The 18,937-nt window shown below is 38.6% G+C and overlaps 1 long non-coding RNA gene across 1 annotated transcript; it reads right to left on the reverse strand.

The window, feature by feature from the left end:
* Positions 1-924: 924 nt before the first annotated feature.
* LOC138727802 (uncharacterized) lies at positions 925-14,705 on the reverse strand. Its single transcript, XR_011338617.1, has 3 exons — positions 14,096-14,705; positions 4,005-4,132; positions 925-1,049 (listed from the first exon to the last, which is right to left on the reverse strand). It is a non-coding gene; the product is annotated as an uncharacterized lncRNA (long non-coding RNA).
* Positions 14,706-18,937: the final 4,232 nt, after the last annotated feature.

The raw sequence follows: 18,937 nt of genomic DNA on the forward strand, positions 1-18,937 counted from the left end.
CTCCTCACCACAAAAGTCAATGGCAAAGTTGGGAAAAAAGGGGATATGTAAACATAGGAGAGTAAAATCAAATGACAGTTAGAGACAAGACGCTTAAATTGCAACGTGGCTTTTATCCTCCTTGTTTGAAAACTACCTTTGCTATGTGCAAAGTGAAGGAATTAAATTAAATACACCTATCCCTTTCCCATACAGGTAGTGTTTCAGGGGCTGAATCTGCTTTGTTTTGTGGAAATGTCCACACTTCCTTATAGAAGGTCGACCCACTGAATAGACAAGAGGGATCTGCTGAATTCCACAGAAGACAAAGATGAAGAACTGTTGGAATTAAAATCTTCTTGCCAGCATCATTCTATTATAAGGAAGATGGCTGGCTAATTTCATAAATTGCTGTTCCGGTTTTTTTCCTCTCTTCCATGGCTGTGCCTTTCTCTCCACCCCAGCTTCATTTCACTACAGCAGTCATGCACAGCCAGTGACTGGCTACTGGTGCTGGTCAAAGTAAGCAAGCCTTGCATCACTAAGTCCATTCAGAAAACATATTTAAAATAGAAAACTAAGACTAAAATTAAAACTTGTATTCTATCCTTCACATACATTAATTTGGTTTTTTGAAAAAAAGAAATCAAAGCCTCATTGACCTAAAGCTTGTGGCTCAGATGAAATCCATGAAAAATCAGTTGGCTTATATTTAATTCAAGGATCTTTTTCTGGGAAAAGAAAATACACCTTAGACATGTAACTGAAAATAACCTATTATTTTATCTTGTCTCCACTTCTTCAGCCAATACTAACTGTAACCAAATAAGCCAAAATGATTCCACTGCTATTTAAAAATGAGCCATCTGAATGGGATATGAATAAAAAAATGCAGACATTTTAAAATCTTTCATGCATTCTCAGAGATTTTTATATGCATGTTTCAGCAAATGCTATAGCCATAGCAATAAATTTGAACACCTGTTGTTTGTGTAAAGCGTACCTATCAGTCCCTCAGCCAGACCAGATCATGCTGTAATACATTTCCAAAGAGTATGTTCTTATTTTGTCTGAAAAATAAACAATTCATCTGCTTCCAAGGAAGCAAGTTTCCTTGTGAACATAGGAAATAAAAGCATGATGATGTTATATGTTCAGCATAAAAAATAGCACAAAGTTTAGAAATATGAATAAATATATAAAATAGTAGTTAGGTCTAAAGTCAATTCATGTAAATAAGCAAAAGCTAACAAGCGATTGTTTAAGTTGCATTATGAAACATACTGTACACATGCAGGCACACACCTTAAAAGTTGTGAGGCATACACTTGCTCCTTTTTGATCTTCACACCGCCTGCCAGCATGGCTGATAATGTACTGAAATGCCCTAACCTTTTCCCTTCCCTCTCCCGTCTCCAACAGATATGAAAGCATGGTATATACCCAGCTGCGTCAAACTCTCATTTGGAAGAAAAATCTTTAGTAGGAACTTTGTACATGTATACAGCAAAAAGTCAGCACGTCTCATCTTCACATATGCCATCCATTAGAAAGCTTGCTCCACCCTAGGACTGAGATACTTGGCAGGACAGACAGCCAGTCTCTCTGTCTCCCTGATGGCGTCTGCCTTGCTGCAGATTTGTCATGTAATTCACTGAATTGAACTTAGCACATAAATTTTCAGTTACAACTAAAAAGCTGGAAAATCCGCAATAGATGAAAATTACACGTCTGTACTGATAGTCAAGCAGGGAGCACTTTGGGGAGCAAGAACAGGAACAAAGAATCAATCCCAGAGTGTGAAAGTGACTTACAGAAAGGAAGACTAAGCTAAAAGAAACACGGCTAGGGAATAAATTCCAGTTTAACTCTTAAATATCCTTTTACTTTTGTGTGAATATGAGCCAGCAGTGTGCCCAGGTGGCCAAGAAGGCCAATGGCATCTTGGCTTGTATCAGAAACGGCGTAACCAGCAGGTCCAGGGAGGTTATCCTCCCTCTGTACTCGGCACTGGTGAGACCGCTCCTCGAATACTGTGTTCAGTTCTGGGCCCCTCACCATAAGAAGGATGTTGAGGCTCTGGAGAGAGTCCAGAGAAGAGCAACAAAGCTGGTGAAAGGGCTGGAGAACAGGCCTTATGAGGAGCAGCTGAGAGAGCTGGGGTTGTTTAGCCTGGAGAAGAGGAGGCTGAGGGGAGACCTCATTGCTCTCTACAACTACCTGAAAGGACGTTGTAGAGAGGAGGGTGCTGGCCTCTTCTCCCAAGTGACAGGGGACAGGACAAGAGGGAAAGGCCTCAAGCTCCGCCAGGGGAGGTTTAGGCTAGACGTTAGGAAAAAATTCTTTACAGAAAGGGTCATTGGGCACTGGAACAGGCTGCCCAGGGAGGTGGTTGAGTCACCTTCCCTGGAGGCGTTTAAGGCACGGGTGGACGAGGTGCTGAGGGATATGGTTTAGTGTTTGGTAGGAACAGTTGGACTTGGTGATCCGGTGGGTCTCTTCCAACCTGGTTATTCTGTGATTCTGTGATTCCTTTTTCATCAAAATACAATTCAATACTTAAATCACTCCCACTTTAGATGGCGGTTTGTTGAGACTTTCATGAAAATTGAGATCCCAGTAAACCAAAAGCTTCTACCACAATCCGAATCTGAATTTAAATCCAGCATCTCCACAATAAACTACAGAGCTCCATCATTAATTAAGGCAAACCAGAGCCCAGATCCTGACAACAGATGAGATCATGCAGAACCTTCCCCTTACACAGAACCAATGCAAATCTGTATTTTTGTAGGAAATCTCATGTCAGACAGAAAGACCAAGAAGGACAAGGTCCTTTCATGGGAAGGATTTGAACCTTTCACCAGTATTATGCCATAGTTAACAGTCTGTAAACAAATTCGATGACTTTACTCAGGATTTTTTTTTTAGAAAAACAGACACTTCAATCATTATTTTACATAGAGTAGGCTGTGCTATAGGACTCAAGTGCAAAAATCTAAGGTTCTTTCCAGTGAAATATTTAACCTGAATAGAAGGAAAAACCATTACTGTTTCAACAACTCTTTAAAGAACTTTGTCAAAGTCCTTACATAGCAAATATACATATACATATAAAAATAACTTCAATTTAATTCACTCTTTCCTCCTGATTTTGTAACAATGTGTCCACTACTTTAAGTGAAGCTGTATTAGTTTCATAATTACCAAGATACAAAGTCATTAGCTACTCAGAGATCCCTTCGGCTTTTAACATTTACCAAGTATGGATTTTTTTTTATTTTAAATATGTTTTTTAAAATTAAGTAATGATATCACTGAAATTCTTAGTTCACAGTTTTGCTGCATAGATATGATGTCAAATAATAGATGTCAATTTGCTTCACAGAGCATCAGAAGTAGTTGTAGAAGCATCATCTTACTGATATAATACAGTCTGCATTAGGAAAAAGGAAGAGACGTTGGAGGGTTTGCCTTAAGTACACCAGCAGAATAAAGCAGTAAAACTTCAGCTGCAGACAAGCCCTCTTGATCTACGACTCCAGTGTATACAAGACTGAATACAGTACACATGCAGAAAAGAAAAATTCTGAAGTGGAGAACAACAACAACAAAAAGAATCAGAAACAAATAAAAAGACCCAGCCCAAGGGCAGCTGTGCCAATCCTATTTTGCAGTATTCTTTGCTTCTTCCAGTATTCCTGCCAAAGGAAATCACTCTGTATTTTCATAAGACATAAATTTGAATGAGAAGACGCAAGCTAAACTGCAGAAGCGCTTTTCTGATAGTCTTACCTGAAAGGATGAGAAAACAGGAGCTGAGGACTGTGTAAACTGGTAAAAAAACAATTCACAGGCACAGATTCTTAGTGGAAAGATATTAATGCATGATGAAAACAATCCCTCCAAGTCATATCTGCATGCATGTGCCTTTTTCTTGGGATTTGGTTTTCAGAGAGGAACAGATAGCAACATCAGTCTTATAAGGGCCTCAGACCCTTGAGTAAACTTTGTTTTATACTTACCTGTTAGATCTCTCTCAGTACTAGGATCCCAGTAGATCTGCATTCAACCAGTACTGGCACTAGTCCTAGTCCAGGGTCAGGTTCTTGGTTTAGGTACACAACAGGTGAGATAATTCTCAAACTACCTACTGAGAAAGAAAATAAGTAGTTTTAAACAAAAGCAGATACACTCAGACAAAAAAAAATAATTGAGCTGTAAATAATTTTCCAGTTTGTTCTTTTATTCTAACTGAAGACAGGTGACATGGGCACAGAAGAGTGTCGTGAATAAGAGGGACAGATAAAATCATTCACCCGTCTACTTCAGCACAGCCAACAACCAGAATAGTTGCTGCCTTGCAGACTTGGTCCGAGTTCCTGCTTTGCTTGATTTGGTCTGTGTACCTGAACTTCAGCCTAGAACCCCAGCCCATGCAACCTTTATAACCACAGGGCCATAGGGACTCTTCTCCTTCCTCCTATTATACCTTTCCCTACAAATATATTACCCATAAAATGCAGTCCATGCCAAGAGAAAAGAATGAAAGAAGCCCACTCCACAGTAGACTGACAGGGTCATCTTTTTGGATTACATGAGCCAAGGCTCAAATCTGTAGGTACCATCCAGCAGAGCTATAACATCTGAAGATGGAGTAAGCAATCTATCAGTGGAGTAAGCAATGTATGTGTTGTATAGCTGTTAATTTCATCATCTTCTTCTCACCTTTTGTATGTTTTCAGTAGTCTACAGAACTGGGGAGAGTAGTGGCACTAGTTTAGTTTCTCAGGAAACAAAGACTTCAAGGCCATGTCTAGCAAAGAGATTCCAAAGATGTGACAATGGACTGGGGTGGAACTTTAGCAGTGGAGGCAACCAAAATTGTTACTCACAGGGATGAGTATGTCAGGGACCTGTATCAGTGAGGACCAAACTAATTAATTATGGACATGCATTGCAATTGTCACTACTTATTACTAGTCTCAGTGACTTGATCTGTTTATGGTTGCTTGGAGACAGCAAAGAATAACAGAAAAACCGTGAATACTCCTGGTTTTCCACCGTCCAGATGAGGAATGCAACAGTAGATGTGCAGTACCTGTTATTTCTCCTTCTCCATGCCTTTCCAGGAAAGGCTCAGCCATTATAACATATTATTTTAGATCTTTTGACCTTGGCTGCCTTTTTTTTTTTTTTTGGAACATATGTAGTCATATGACCACCTGAACCCTTACAAGCTGTGGTCTGATTGTTCTCTCTGTGGGCCCCTGTTTGTTTTTTTTGTTACCTGTCTAAGCACACTACTCAGAAGTGGAAGGTCATACCAGGGCTGACTCATCAGAGGAAAGGTCCTCTGATGTTTGATGCATGCACAAATGTGTGCAGGAAGGGAAAAAAAACATTGTAGATAAACATATAATTCTTTTTCTCCAGAATTCATGGGTTTGGCTACTGTAGGCCTTGCATCCTGTTTTTAATGGTGGCTCTCAATGATGAAATTTACTGATCCCAGAGAAACAGAAGCTGTGATACAAATGGGGCAGATTTCTGATGTCTAAGAAACTTTTCTGAATGTCCGTGTTCCTTTCAGTGAAGTAAGATGACAGCAGTTTAGTCAGACCTGCAGCACTCCATGTGCACTGAGCACGGATGACTTGGCTTACCACCCGTGGTTTACCATCCTTTCCTTGAAAAAGGATGTGGGAACAGACGTGAAACTCTTTCCTGCCTGTAATACAGCTACAACACTGCCTGAAATATAAATTCCTCCAAGGATGTTTATACCAGCCTTTGCTATCAGCCACCAGTCTTGTTTCTCACTCATGGTCTGTGCTTCAGTAAATCAGCCTTTGATGTGCCCATAGCTAATAAAAAAACCTGCACAGGTGGGGTTTGCAGCCCTTCTGAATAAAAAAGTTCAGGTGAGCTTTGCAAAAAGCCTTTGAAGGAGGAGAAAAAGGAGAATTTGAAGGCAAGATACTCAGATGTATTAAGTTCTCTTTACCTCCACGGTGTGGAACATTGCTATTATAACATAAAGGAAATGCATGGACTAGCTTTTTTCTTTTTTTATGCCTCCTTTTTTTATAGGGAAAAAAACCCATTTAGTTTAATCTCTTTGTATGTAGAGAATTAGTTCTTTTACTTCATTTTTGTTCATTTAAATAAATTTTGAGAGCAAGGAGAACACAAACAGGCACTACTTCCTGCATGCATCATTTTCCTAGTCTGTCCCTTCAGCAGAGTTTAGTTAGGTTGCTTTGTTATACAGCACATTATTTTTAAACAGTTCAGCAACTTCTCCTAAAACGTTCCTCCTTTAATGAAATGTGACACAATGGAAAAGAGAACAGGAAGTTTTTTGAGTTTTGTACTTATAATCTTAAACTGACTATTGCTTATCCCGAGCATGTCAGATAGGGCAGCAGACAGAGCCAGCAAGCCTTTAGACAACGAACTCTGAACTTTGGCTGGACCTTGCCCCAGTTAGCTCTGTGACAGAAAAGCAGGCATACTTTGAACCCAGGGCTTTGGGGCTGCTACAGGGTTGCCACCAGAGAAACAGCTGCACTTTGCAGCGAACTTTGTACTTAGAAACATGCACATTTAATCTCTAGAACAGAGCTTTTCCTCCATTACTTATTAACATCTCCTCCTTGAGTAAAGTTCTATGTTAATGAAGCTTTAAAGCAGGGCTGTGTGTATATGTGTGTGTTTCATCACCCCCTTCCCAAAAAAATAAAACACACCACTCAACTTGATAGGATTACAGTAACTATTAAAAAAATACTAAAAAGAAGAAAAGTTATACTTCATGCATCTTCTGAATACCATGGCTATTTGTTGTGTTCTCTCTTCTGAGAGACTCAGTTGTTATAGCCAGAGCTAATTATGGAAATTGGGCAATATCGTGGGCTGTGCCTTTGCAGAGATCACTTCTTGAGATGATACTCAGAGCAATTCAGCTTGCAGCAACGTTCAACCTTGTTTAACAAATCAGATTAATTAAAATGAATTAGTAGAAAAGGCTCAGCCCACTCATGCTAAAAAGCCATACCCACTTACAGTGTCACGGGACGTTTTACTTGTACACATTCTTGCCATCGCTTTTACTTTGGAGTAGTGTCAGTGCTTGTTTTCTTCCTATTTCACCATAACGTATGCTAACTCACAGAGCACAGCAGATTTATAGAGTAGATACTCATGGCCAAGATCCATTTGTGTACCCTCCAATTTTTAGCCTTCACTAAAATAAAACTTTGATCAGGACCAGCAATTTACCTAAACAAGGACCAAATGAAAACCTCAAGCCAGGGGCCAAATAAGATGCTTAAATTGCTTCTTTACCAGAAGTAAAAGCTGAAGATGCACATGTGCATTTACTGTAACAAAATGTAGTAGCAGGAAGGTAATGGAGAATCCATATTGTATCCGAGTGGCAAAGATTAAGAAAGTAAAGGTTTCCTGAATAACTCCTCAAATATAACTTGAATAAGACAAATACTTGAAGTGTTATCTTTGTATTCATGTACCACAAGTATTTGTCACAGCCTGTGTGAAAGAAATTATCCACAGACAGAGGGATCGCAGTTCTTCATATTTTTTTCTACACTCTTCCTATTTTTCCATCACCACCATCTTTTCAACATGAATTTCATTCTATGCCTTTATGATCAGCTTTTTTTCTTTTTCACCCAGCTTTTTTCTCAGCCAGCTTTCCTTCCATTTTGTGAACAGAATGATAAAACCAGGATTTTTTCAGCCACTTTAGAAAGACAGGAGAGAAAAGAATAAACGAAGTCAAGAGATTTCAGACCACTCCCTTGTGGGAAGCTGAGTGGACAGGACTCAGAGGCAATCCTGTGAGGCTGGTCAGCTCCTGAGCTGCCTTGTGAAAAGCCCATGACTTCTCTTAATTAGACCTATTTGCTTGCCCACCACCTGTAAAGCAATGCTTTGAAAGCATCATCATTCATCTAACCCTAGAGTTTGTTTTGCATTCTTTGCAGAAAACAGACTGACAGAATTTTTCAGAATTACTTTTCTTGTGTTACTACTACTACTACTCTGGGTAGCGGTGCTGCTAGCCCTCCAATGACTGCAAAGCAGTTGGCATAACTGCAATTACATTATACCATATTATTGTCCTTTCTATATCCAGAAAGCCATGATTTCTCCTCCTTGTGATGCTCCCCCATGATAAGGCATGAATTATGCATGCCTTATCACCCCATACCTGGAACATGGCCCCCTGTCACACAGGGCTACCATGATGATCATAAGATCTTAGCTGTTCCTAAGAATAGACACAATCATTTGGAATAGATCCTACTTTATTTCTGGGTGCAGTTTCCGAAGGATGTTAGACAATAAAACTATTAGGTTTTATTCTGGATAATACCTGCCTGCGCTTTCCATTTCTCCATGAGGACAGGCACAAAGACATGTACCATTTCCTTAGCTCAGGACAGCCACAGATGGGAATGTAAATGAAGTCAAACAAACCAAAATGTCTTGATAAACAAAGCAGGCAAAGCTCTATGAAACTACAATATCTTTCATTAAAATAAATAAATATAAATAAATAAACCTGGGAAGAGTGCAGAGAAGAGCATCAAGAATTATTTAGGTCTGGAAAAAAAGACTTACTCTAATGAGATGTTGAACTAAATGTGTTTTGCTTCAAAGAGAAGATTATAATCTTTAAGAGACTGGACAAGAAGAAGATATTTCAGAGGACTCTAAATTAGTGGGCAGATACACAACAGAAACCAGTATTTGCACGTTCAGTCTGGAGATCAAAAGTATGTTTTAAGTCAGCTACTGAGATGAATTGTCAAGAGACACAGTAAATTCTCCATCACTAAGAAATTATTTTAATTATTGTATGCATTGCTTACACTAGAGCACATAAGTCTCAGTCTACATAGACTCAATAATCTTTATCTACATTCTAGCACAAGCTACCTCCTCTGTCTGAGAACTGTTCCTGTTGCTAGTTGCAAATTAATTTTTTTCCTGACTAATCCAAGATGGAAGAATCCTGACAAATGGATAATAAGCGCATACAACACAGGTGTTACAGACATTATTCATATAATATGAGCATTCCTCAGTCCAGTGCTTCCAGAGGAAAAAAAAATAAGGAAAAAAAAATCCTATGTCTATTTCAGATCAGAAAACAAAAACAACAACAAAGATACCCCAGGAAAACAAAAAGGGATATCACTTTATATATAAGCTTAAAAATATACAATGCTGTGTATAGCATTGTAATGTGCTTTTATCAGACCCAGAATCCACCACAGAAAGAAAAGGTTTCAGACTAGCACTCTACCAATTTACTCCCACAACACTTCAGTATTGTTCTATACCATAAAAGAAAAATAGAGCTAGCAGAAAATTATTTCTCTTTTCGGTTCTCTAGGAGGATAGCTCCTGTTAACACTAATCAGAGTTAAGGGCAGAAATCCTCAATGGACACGCATGTTGTCTGGGGATATGTCCATAATTAATATGTTCTAAGAGTCTAATTTTGAAACAAAGTAATCAGGCTTAAGATGAGTTATATTAAGACCAATAAACCTCTGACTGCATATTTGTCTATATATACACATTGTATCTGATGTCAGACCAATGTATAGTTTACAAGATAGGCAAGACAGCTTCTGGTAAAACAGGCTATATCTAAGCTGTATTTGGAAGCATGAAATACAAATATATAACCACAAAAAACACAGAGTGGGGTTTGTTTTCTTTTTCTTTCTTACTCTTCTTTGTAGCACATCATTATTATAAATGGTAATGCTCATCTTTGTTCTTTTTCACATCATGGTGCCCTGGCTTAGGAAAGCTAACATAATCCTCACACTTCTGATGTTACAAACTAAAATTACCATGTGGCACGATGGGAATATTTGTAATATGAAAGATGTGGAACAGGGAGTTTGTGACAAGTACATGGAGGAGAGAAGAGGAAGCTAGATGGCTTGAACATGAGTACTTTTGCAAGTAACAAACATAGTAATGGGACAAGGAATACAAAATAAAACTCTGCCAGCAGAATTTGCTTTCAGTATTATTTAGGATTTCTGTCACTGAAAGGACATTTTCAAGTCTGTTGCTGCTGATGCGCCAGCACTATTGATGCCCAAGTCATACATAATGTACTATACAACACAGTATATTAACTCAGCTTCAGTGTTAATATGTCAATAAACTTAATTCAGATATCAGAGATTATGCAAAGCGGATAGATATGTGGAAACATGCTCTTATTTCTCAAAGGTGTCAGTCAGATTTTGCTTGGTGTTCCCAGTCCAGGAGGATATAGCAGCAGCTCAGTCTAAACCTCTTTCATAAGGTGAGGGCTAGGTGGCTCTTCATCCCAGTATTTTTGGAAAAGAGATCCCATACTGAAGGAAAAATGATGTATTAAAAGAAAAAAATAAAAGCAGAAGCTTTCGAATACAAGACAACAGCCCTGGCTTTGCAGCGTCACAGCTGCAGATACATTTTAAATTGCAGATGTGAAAATTGTATAATATAAAGACAATAATAAATTATTCTGCCTTTATCTAAAAGAAACCGAATTCCTAGCTTTAGTGATGTATGGGTAAAGAATCCAGCTGTTCTCTCTCAATACTCCTGAATAGATGGTAGCAATGGAGACAAATTATTTTCTTGAGTGGCAGCTAGGAATAAGGATAGCAAGTCTTTGGCCCCATTAACTCAGTTGGGGATGGAGTTGCACCTAGTGCCTCTGTCAGCTGAGAACCAAACCCATGAGAAGCCACAGTACCTAAAACTGAGATAGAGTCCTTCTCCCATGTCCACACACACTGTTTTTGAGGGTCTCGCACTAACTGCTTTCTCTCTGTGAAGTTCCAGACTTCTGCATATGAGCTGCTGATAAAGGAGACCATAAGCAACCTCTACCAAAACTGCATTGAAAGCAGCAGCGGGGAGGCATCCACAGGAAGCTTTGCTTGTGGTATGAAGTTTTCCAAATCCTCTTTGGAGGCACTTCAGCTGAGGGAAAAGGAATGCAGTCCACTGTATAAGCCTAAGAATGAAGTTTAGCTCATGACATCACCATATCATTCTTGCACGACCTTGGGCCCTGATGCTTTTTTAAAAGAGGTTTGGAGAGATAGGTCTAATTGAGTTTCTCTTCATCTGTAGAAAATGGAAGATAGGGGATCATTTTCTACCTATAGAGATAATATAGGTAGATAATATTAAGCATTCAAATATTAAGATGTTGTAGAGACATAAAATACATAATATAGAATGCCCACTAGCAATCATTTTCCTTTTGTCTGTTTAACTTCAGGTAAACCAGCCAAGGCTTTTAAGAACATAATTTGAAAATATTGTTATGCAAAATGTTTAATGATTTTATTCAGATATTCTGTATGATTCCCACGATTTGAAGCAAGAACTCAAGACATAAATCAAAGATGGCTAGATAGTATGTTTTTCTTTGTGAGGGAAAAGTTACCTAATTTTAATAAAAATACAACTCTGTCCCAGAAAAAATGCACGCGCAAACCCAAACTCAGAAAAAATACCCTAACTCTTGAAACATCAACTGAAACTTCTTTCAGTTGATGAACTATGTGGGCTTAAGCCTTTGTGATTATCTAGGCTATGTTTTTCTTTTTATTGTTTGTATTAAACTGAGAGGGAAAAGCGATGCTTATATTATTCAGACCTACTAATCATGCTCACAAGAACAGACTCGTTTTAGACTAGCTACACAATCCAGTAGATATGGAGACAAATTAAAACAAACTGAGACAACATACAAAGGCTAGGATTCCATGGAAGAAAGACCAGCTAACAAGACTGATCACAGCCCTGTACACTAGTTGAGGCAGAATATGTCCCTTGATGGCCAATTTGAGGAGGGTGGGAAGAAACAAATGAAGCAAAAATATGCTGTCTGCAGGAGACAGCTTGCAGGGGGAAGCTGTGTGCAGGAAAGAGTCCCCAGATGTAGTGGAGAAATCTTTCTATTAGTTAGGAATATGGAAAAGCAAGGAGATGTTGTATTCTGTATCCTTTCATAATCTACTAAAAATGTTCCTTCTGGAAGATCAGCATCTGATACTACTAATATCCTGAAAAAGCATTTCCTTGTGCATACACTCAAGAAAACACCATTCACCATGGTGAATGACAGACAATCTGGGAGCCAGCTGAGCCATCCTGTTACAAATACACAACACCAATGTAGAGTTAAACATCTTTTTTAAATGATAAAACAGTAAAACACATTACCAGATCATACTTCACCATCAGCTTCTCCCTCAGCTACTTCAGGGGGCATCCAGTTCTGGCCTGCACTCACCAACTTGCTTCTGTCCCGTTCTTTGATGGCAGGAACTCCAGGTTCTCCTTGTCTCCCCTTGGCCAAGTTAGAGCATCCTGATCTCTCTTAGGTAGTCCTTACAAGGGCTCGTTTCCTACTTTCTCCTCTAAAGGCAATCTCATTCTGGAGCTTCTGCCAAATATGGCTGTGGAGACTTAGTTCTCCCATCCCCTTTTTTATGCAATTAAACTTAGGATATAATAGAAGACTTAGGATCTATTTAATTAAGGCTTAGGTTGTAATAAAAGGGATGCTCTTTTGTTTAAATCCTCTGCCTTACTGTGGCTGCTTTAAATTTGTATTTCTATCATTCTCTAATTAGTATCTCTCTTCTGTCTTTAGGCTGGCTTTTCCTGTTTATAAGGCTGTGGTAAAACATCATACATCATTTAACCTAGAAAAAGTGATTGTACCAACAGTTTACAAAAGCTACAATTATCAGTTTGCTCTCAATATTACACAGAGAATAAAGATGACAATAATTCTAAAAGAAAATGAGTATGAGAAAGGGGTTACCTAAATAATTTAAACTCACCTTCCTACACAGAAAGCACAATTTCTGGGAAATTCTTCACAGTAAATACTATAATAAAAATATCTTTATAAGGCTAATTAGTACAGGTGTGGCAGCAGGCTGATGAGTCTAGAAGATGGTTCACCTGAAGTCGGTTCAGGTATTCACTTACTACCAAAGAATATGAACATATTTTGTCTATCTCTCATGCTCTTAACCTTGTTAAGCAAGCTTATTAGCATTCAAGAAAAGCAAAAGCATGGGAACTAAGACAGCAGGCTCACCAGGACCACGAGCAACTCTTTAAAAATATAGAAAAGGCAGGAAAGTGTGGTAATGAGGAATACATAGGAATCATTTACCTCCAGATCCTCTAGCTCACCCATTTTCTCACATCCCTCCCCTTGTTATTCTGTGGCAGCTCTCCAGGTTGTACAGTCTCCTTTATGGTTTACCTTGTCAAAAGCTTGGATGACAACTGCCTGTCATCATCATGTTGCTGTGTGCTTGCACACCAGACACAAGCCTTAAGTCTGTTTCCCCAACAGCAAGAGACAGTGAAAGGAAGTAAAATCCCCCCCAAAAGTCAGCCATCAACTTCACAACAGGGTACTGCAGAGCACTAATGCCTTTGTCACCCTTTATTTCAGTCCAATAACACTACCATACTCAGTACACTCTTAAAAGAAGTTGTAAGAATTACTGTCAAACACACACAAACTCTCTTTTTCCATCTAAAAAGCACACACTTTTCAAATTCTGTCTTCTTCTGCAAGAAAATGTGTGAAACTAACTGCATGATAAAATGCAATCCAAATCTAGAATATATACTTTCAACTTTATGGTAAGCCACTCAGCTATGCATTAAGCACTGCTCAACAATACCAGTCACAGCAGAGCTCTGACAGGCATTCAAAATAGATTACACAACAAATAAAAAAATCATCATTGACCTCTGCATCGCGGTATGACTCTCAGTTCTTTGAGGCTAGTCCATGCAGTAATTAATCTATTATACATCTTTGATCCTGCACATCAGCCTCTGCCAGCAAATCCACTTTGAGGATATTCCTAATATTCCAAGTCTGAAAAGTTTTAGTCTTTATTAATTCATTAAAAAAAGGAAAAAAATAGAAATAAATTAAAAAGATATCTATGTGCCTTAGGGCAATATTCAGTCTGATCCCACTGACAGGTTTCCTTATGGCTTTGAAATCCATTACCTTCTGCAAGAATAGGAGCTTTACGGCAGCCTTCAAAAAGAAGCTTCTACCTTCAACATAGGAACTACAGTTGCTTCAGTGGCAGATTAAGGTCTCCGTGGAGTACAGGATAGCAATTACCCAGTGAATGTAACAAATATGCCAGCAAGCACATATGAAAAAGAGCATATTTAAAGACAGAAAGCTCTGATAACAGCTAGTCAAAACTGATCCCAGAAACTCTTTTCCGAGCAACAGTTCCTGGGAAAGGGGAGGGGAGAATTAAAACAAATCTGGCTGCACATCTTGCAGTTGCTGAAGTCTGAAGACATTCATACCAAAAACAGTAATTTACTCCTAGGGGATGAGTTGTTCACTTTGTTTGTGCAATGGTTGGATGCAGAAAGAACGGAAAATTCCTGCTAAGAATTCCTTCTCCTGGGTCAAGTGGACCTAAAAGGATTTAAGAGAAATTGGATGCCTGCTCTAAGGAAAGCCATTAGTGCAAAAGCACAATCAAAACATAGTCTTAGGAAAGCTTCAACCCCGTTTACAGATGCTAGACCAGAACACTGGACAATAACTCCTTTGGAAACCATCTGCTTGAAAAAGAATCGCTCCTTTAGCTAGGTACAGAATCTAAACACCAGTCAAAAAACCAGATGTCAAACCCGTGCAAAAAATTTCCAAGAACTTTTCATTTTTCAGAGGAGGCAACAATTTAGATCAGGCGAAACCTAAGCATGTCTTCCACGCATTCAATATAAACACACTTACCTGTAAGACTTTCCTCCTGTCTGAGTTACAGTACCAGTTGTGGGGTTTACACGTCACATTATGTATCTGTGCAGTAAGGATGGGTGGATTGCTATGGCTGCCTTCTCCCTCACCCATCATCCTTTCCAAAACAATGAATGTGGTTGTAAGGTCAGTTCTCAAAATTGGTTGGTAATTACACAGACTAATTATCAATCTTTCATCCTAATAATTAGCATTTCAAAGGTATTTTATTAATCATCCTTTCTACAGGTAGGGACCATTGTAAACTTAGGATTTTTTTTAAAATGCTTTTAGAATCTTTTTCGTTATTAAATCACTGTTGAGGTTTCCAGAGCTGTTGTTATAGAGCTTGTAATAGCTTGACACTCCCCACCCCTCTTTGAATTCCAATTCACTATCTACATGAATAACTATTTAAAATTATCAGTGTACTCTCCAGATATCACTGTCTAGAATAATCAGGCTCCTAATGCTTAGCAGATACAGTTATAACATATCTAATTTTTAACTTTCATGATAGGGTCTCTCTGGAACAGAACAGAAGGAAGATCTATGTATTATCAGTTTTATAAATAATTTAAATGAATGAAATATACTAAAAGTGGAAAGCATAAACGAAAGGAAAAACTATCACACAAACCCTAATGCAAACTACTGGCTCTGTTTCTATTCAGTACCAGCCATATATGTTCTGTGCTCTTTTATGTCTCTGTGAGAAATGCACAAAACCTTAATAGATAAAAATAATATAATTCCCCACTCATTTTCCACACATGGAAGTATCTACAGAAGGTGCAAGGCAGGGGAGAGAGTGGTCAGTGAATCGTGTTTTAATTTATAGCTATTTTTGCCTAAGCCCTGAATGGCCTGCCAATTATAAATAGTACCAGCTGGGCTGTCAGAAGAGCAGGCTAAGAAGGACATACAGAAGAAAAAAAATAATAATAATGTAAAAATGAAGATCAGGAGAAAAGTTTGGAGTTGGGGAGACCTGATGAGGATCTCAGCTCTGGTTTTAAAATGCCTCACTACAGTCCTATCTTCCCCAACCCCTAAGTAAAAAGATTATGAGGGTGATCATTATCTGGACGTATGCTTATAACACAGCTAGAACTACATCCCAGATTTCTTGGGGCATAATCTCGTTATCTAATAAGTATAAAAATCAGGACTTCTCTGCAGCAAAAGTAAGAATTAAATGTGATGAGGATGAGACTTTTTTGATGAATCTTCTTTTTATTTTCAAATAAGTAATAACAACACATTAGTTTCTTTTTATTTATTTAACATAATCCTTTTATCTGAGTTTCATATGAAATGTCAAAAAAATAAAGATTTTCAGTAACATGGCAACTCTGCTTTCCCCAGCCCATGTCACAGGACAAATATAGAAAATAATTCTTCTAAACAAAACTCAGCATATGCCCATCAATGAAGTCACATCTTGAACAGCTATTGAGGGAACAAAGAATAAATGCTTGCATTAAAAGACAAAGATTTTGTTCCATTGCTGTTAGAATGTCAGTGCTGGATCCACACTGATGTGTATATACAAATGTTGCATTTGGCAAAGCAGTAGTTTTGGAAACTGACCTGCTTTTCATGACTACATTTATCTGTGAAAAAAATAAGAGGTTTACTCATGCTTTATTTGCTTATTTGTGGATGCAGATCAGTTTAAAAAGGAGAAGTATTTCTACACTCATGCATTTCACTGTGTATCAGCACCATACTGATAAATTCTACAACAGCCTCCTCTCCTCCTGTTTTCATAGCCTTGTAGGAGAGAGGGGCAAGGCAGAGCAACCAATATGAAAAGCCAGCAGGCCATAACTCCTCTGCTACAGACAAGTGACAATTAATCACATTCACCAGCTAGGCAGGTAGCTCATGTCCTTTAACACTGAAGGAAACATAAAGCTTGCTGTCTCTGAGCACTGATTGTCCAGGTGATACCAGAGCTCCCAGAAGCAGCTACTGAGCCACTGAGATAGATACTTGATTTTTAAGTAAACCAAATCCTAAATACATAAGTCTCCTGCTATTTTATTAATTTTTATTTTTCAAGGGAGCACTGAAAGCACAACCAACTGCTGGAGTGGAACATTTATCACCATTTTTCCCAGAAAGATTGTAAGTTGCTCTTCCTGTGCCAGGGTTCAAGGTCGCTGGGGCTCGTTCAAGGTTGCTGGTGCTCATTCAAGCTCTGACCATAGCACCTCTGCTTAAAGGAAAGCCAGCCCCACATATGACTCTGGGAGTGCAGCACTGGGAGACACCCCCTCCCTTGGAACAAGAAAGAAGAGAATAAGCCATAACACTGTCAAATATGTCTGCTGTGAGACTAAGAAGAAAGGGATTATTGCTCTTTTTTTTTGGTTTTGCTCTCAAGCAACTAACCTTTCTGTTTTAGCTTTCTGCATATGCGCGTAACTCATTGATTCATTCTAACAATTACATAAGGCTTTTGAAGTGCAAAGAAAGACCAAAAAGCACATTCAAAATCTGGGACACCCATAATTCATATCTTTCTTATGGTTCCCTAGCATAGGTTTTATTTCCAAGTGAGTCAGTCACGTTTCAGTGAGTGTAACGGAGTTATTTTTGTAACCCTTCCAAAAACCCTTTGACTAATACGTGATGATGTCCTCTTGGAGGGGGAAGGGGTTACAGACATAATTTCATGAGAACACACAGATATATTAAGATTAGCTGTGGAATCTCTCCTTCAGTCACTCAACAGAACTCAAGCACTCGGAAACTCATGTTTTTGAAAAAAGATATGGCTCTTATTTTAGCTGCTGAAGATTATTTAACCCAGGACTGCTAAATAAGAAAACCTCCATATTGCAACTTGATCCCCAAGTTGAAGGGAGCCCCTTGTTGGCTTTGCTAGCTCAAATGAAATCCCCCTGAAAGAAGAAAACTGCAACAAGGATGCGTGTAATGAGAAGTCCTGTTTGTTAGAGAAGTTCACTCATCTCACTTTCACCCAGGCTCCAGCATCCTGTCCACCCAAAAGCTGACAAAATGAACATTTCAAGTACGTAGGCTGAAAGTGTAGGCAGAAATGGGTGATGATCAGGGCATGTCAATAACGTCACACAACTGGAACGCTGCCCAGTCCCTGGCAAACAGCTATTCTCCAAATGACTAATCACACAGGAGGAGGTAGAACGTAAAATTCTCCATTTTAGAGAGGAGGATACTGCTTCTCCTGGTGCCAACTCGCATAATTAGTTTCTTCTTTTCCTTCCAATTTCATGTTGGAGTAGTCTAGTCAAAATGTGTAAAGTAACTAGGTGTCATACATGTAAGTGTGATCTTTAAGTGTGCCAGTGTTTTGCCTTCCATAAACTGTCAAGCCTAACAGCAATGCTCTATTCCAGATGCGGAAAGATTCAGTGATCAGTGAACTAACTTCTGAAATTCTTTGAAAACAGAAGCAATTTATAAAAGTAAAACAGACAGAATAAAAAGTTGTTGTTGGGTTCTAAAATAATCTGACTCTAAAGTTCAGGGCTTAGTCTATTGAAATCATCACTTGAGTAAAGGACTCACAAGTTCTTCAAGCCAAAGATTCACCAAGGCAGTAGATACATTAGAAACCAAGCCATGAAGTGCATTGGTTTGTATGTGCAGCCACAAATATTGTGAAGAAATAAAAAGTTTCAGAATAAAATGCAGGAAATGCTTTTTATAAAAACTGAGCTAGTTCATCAAGATACAACATTATTTCCCAGATGCTGAAAGATAATAGCAGGCAGGATAACACCCATAAAGGAAAACAGAATGTAGCTTTCATCATCTCAAAAGTGTTTGAAAACCCAGACCATGCCAGGACAAAATGGCTGGTATTTGCCTCTAGCCATTCCTGTCATCCTATTTTTGAGGATCACAGTGATAAACAATTCCCTGAAGTATACTGCAGTTCTGCAGCACTGATGAGCCCAATATCAATGCCTGTGTTAAGGGCAAGTTCAAAGACTATTCAGTATTTGCTTGATAAGCTACTCAGAGAGGTCACTAACTAGGACAGTTAGTTATCCTCTTCACTAAAATTTTCTGTATTTTTTTTTTAAT

Source organism: Phaenicophaeus curvirostris, chromosome 1 (genome assembly GCF_032191515.1).
Source record: "Phaenicophaeus curvirostris isolate KB17595 chromosome 1, BPBGC_Pcur_1.0, whole genome shotgun sequence".
Classification (NCBI taxonomy): domain Eukaryota; kingdom Metazoa; phylum Chordata; class Aves; order Cuculiformes; family Cuculidae; genus Phaenicophaeus; species Phaenicophaeus curvirostris.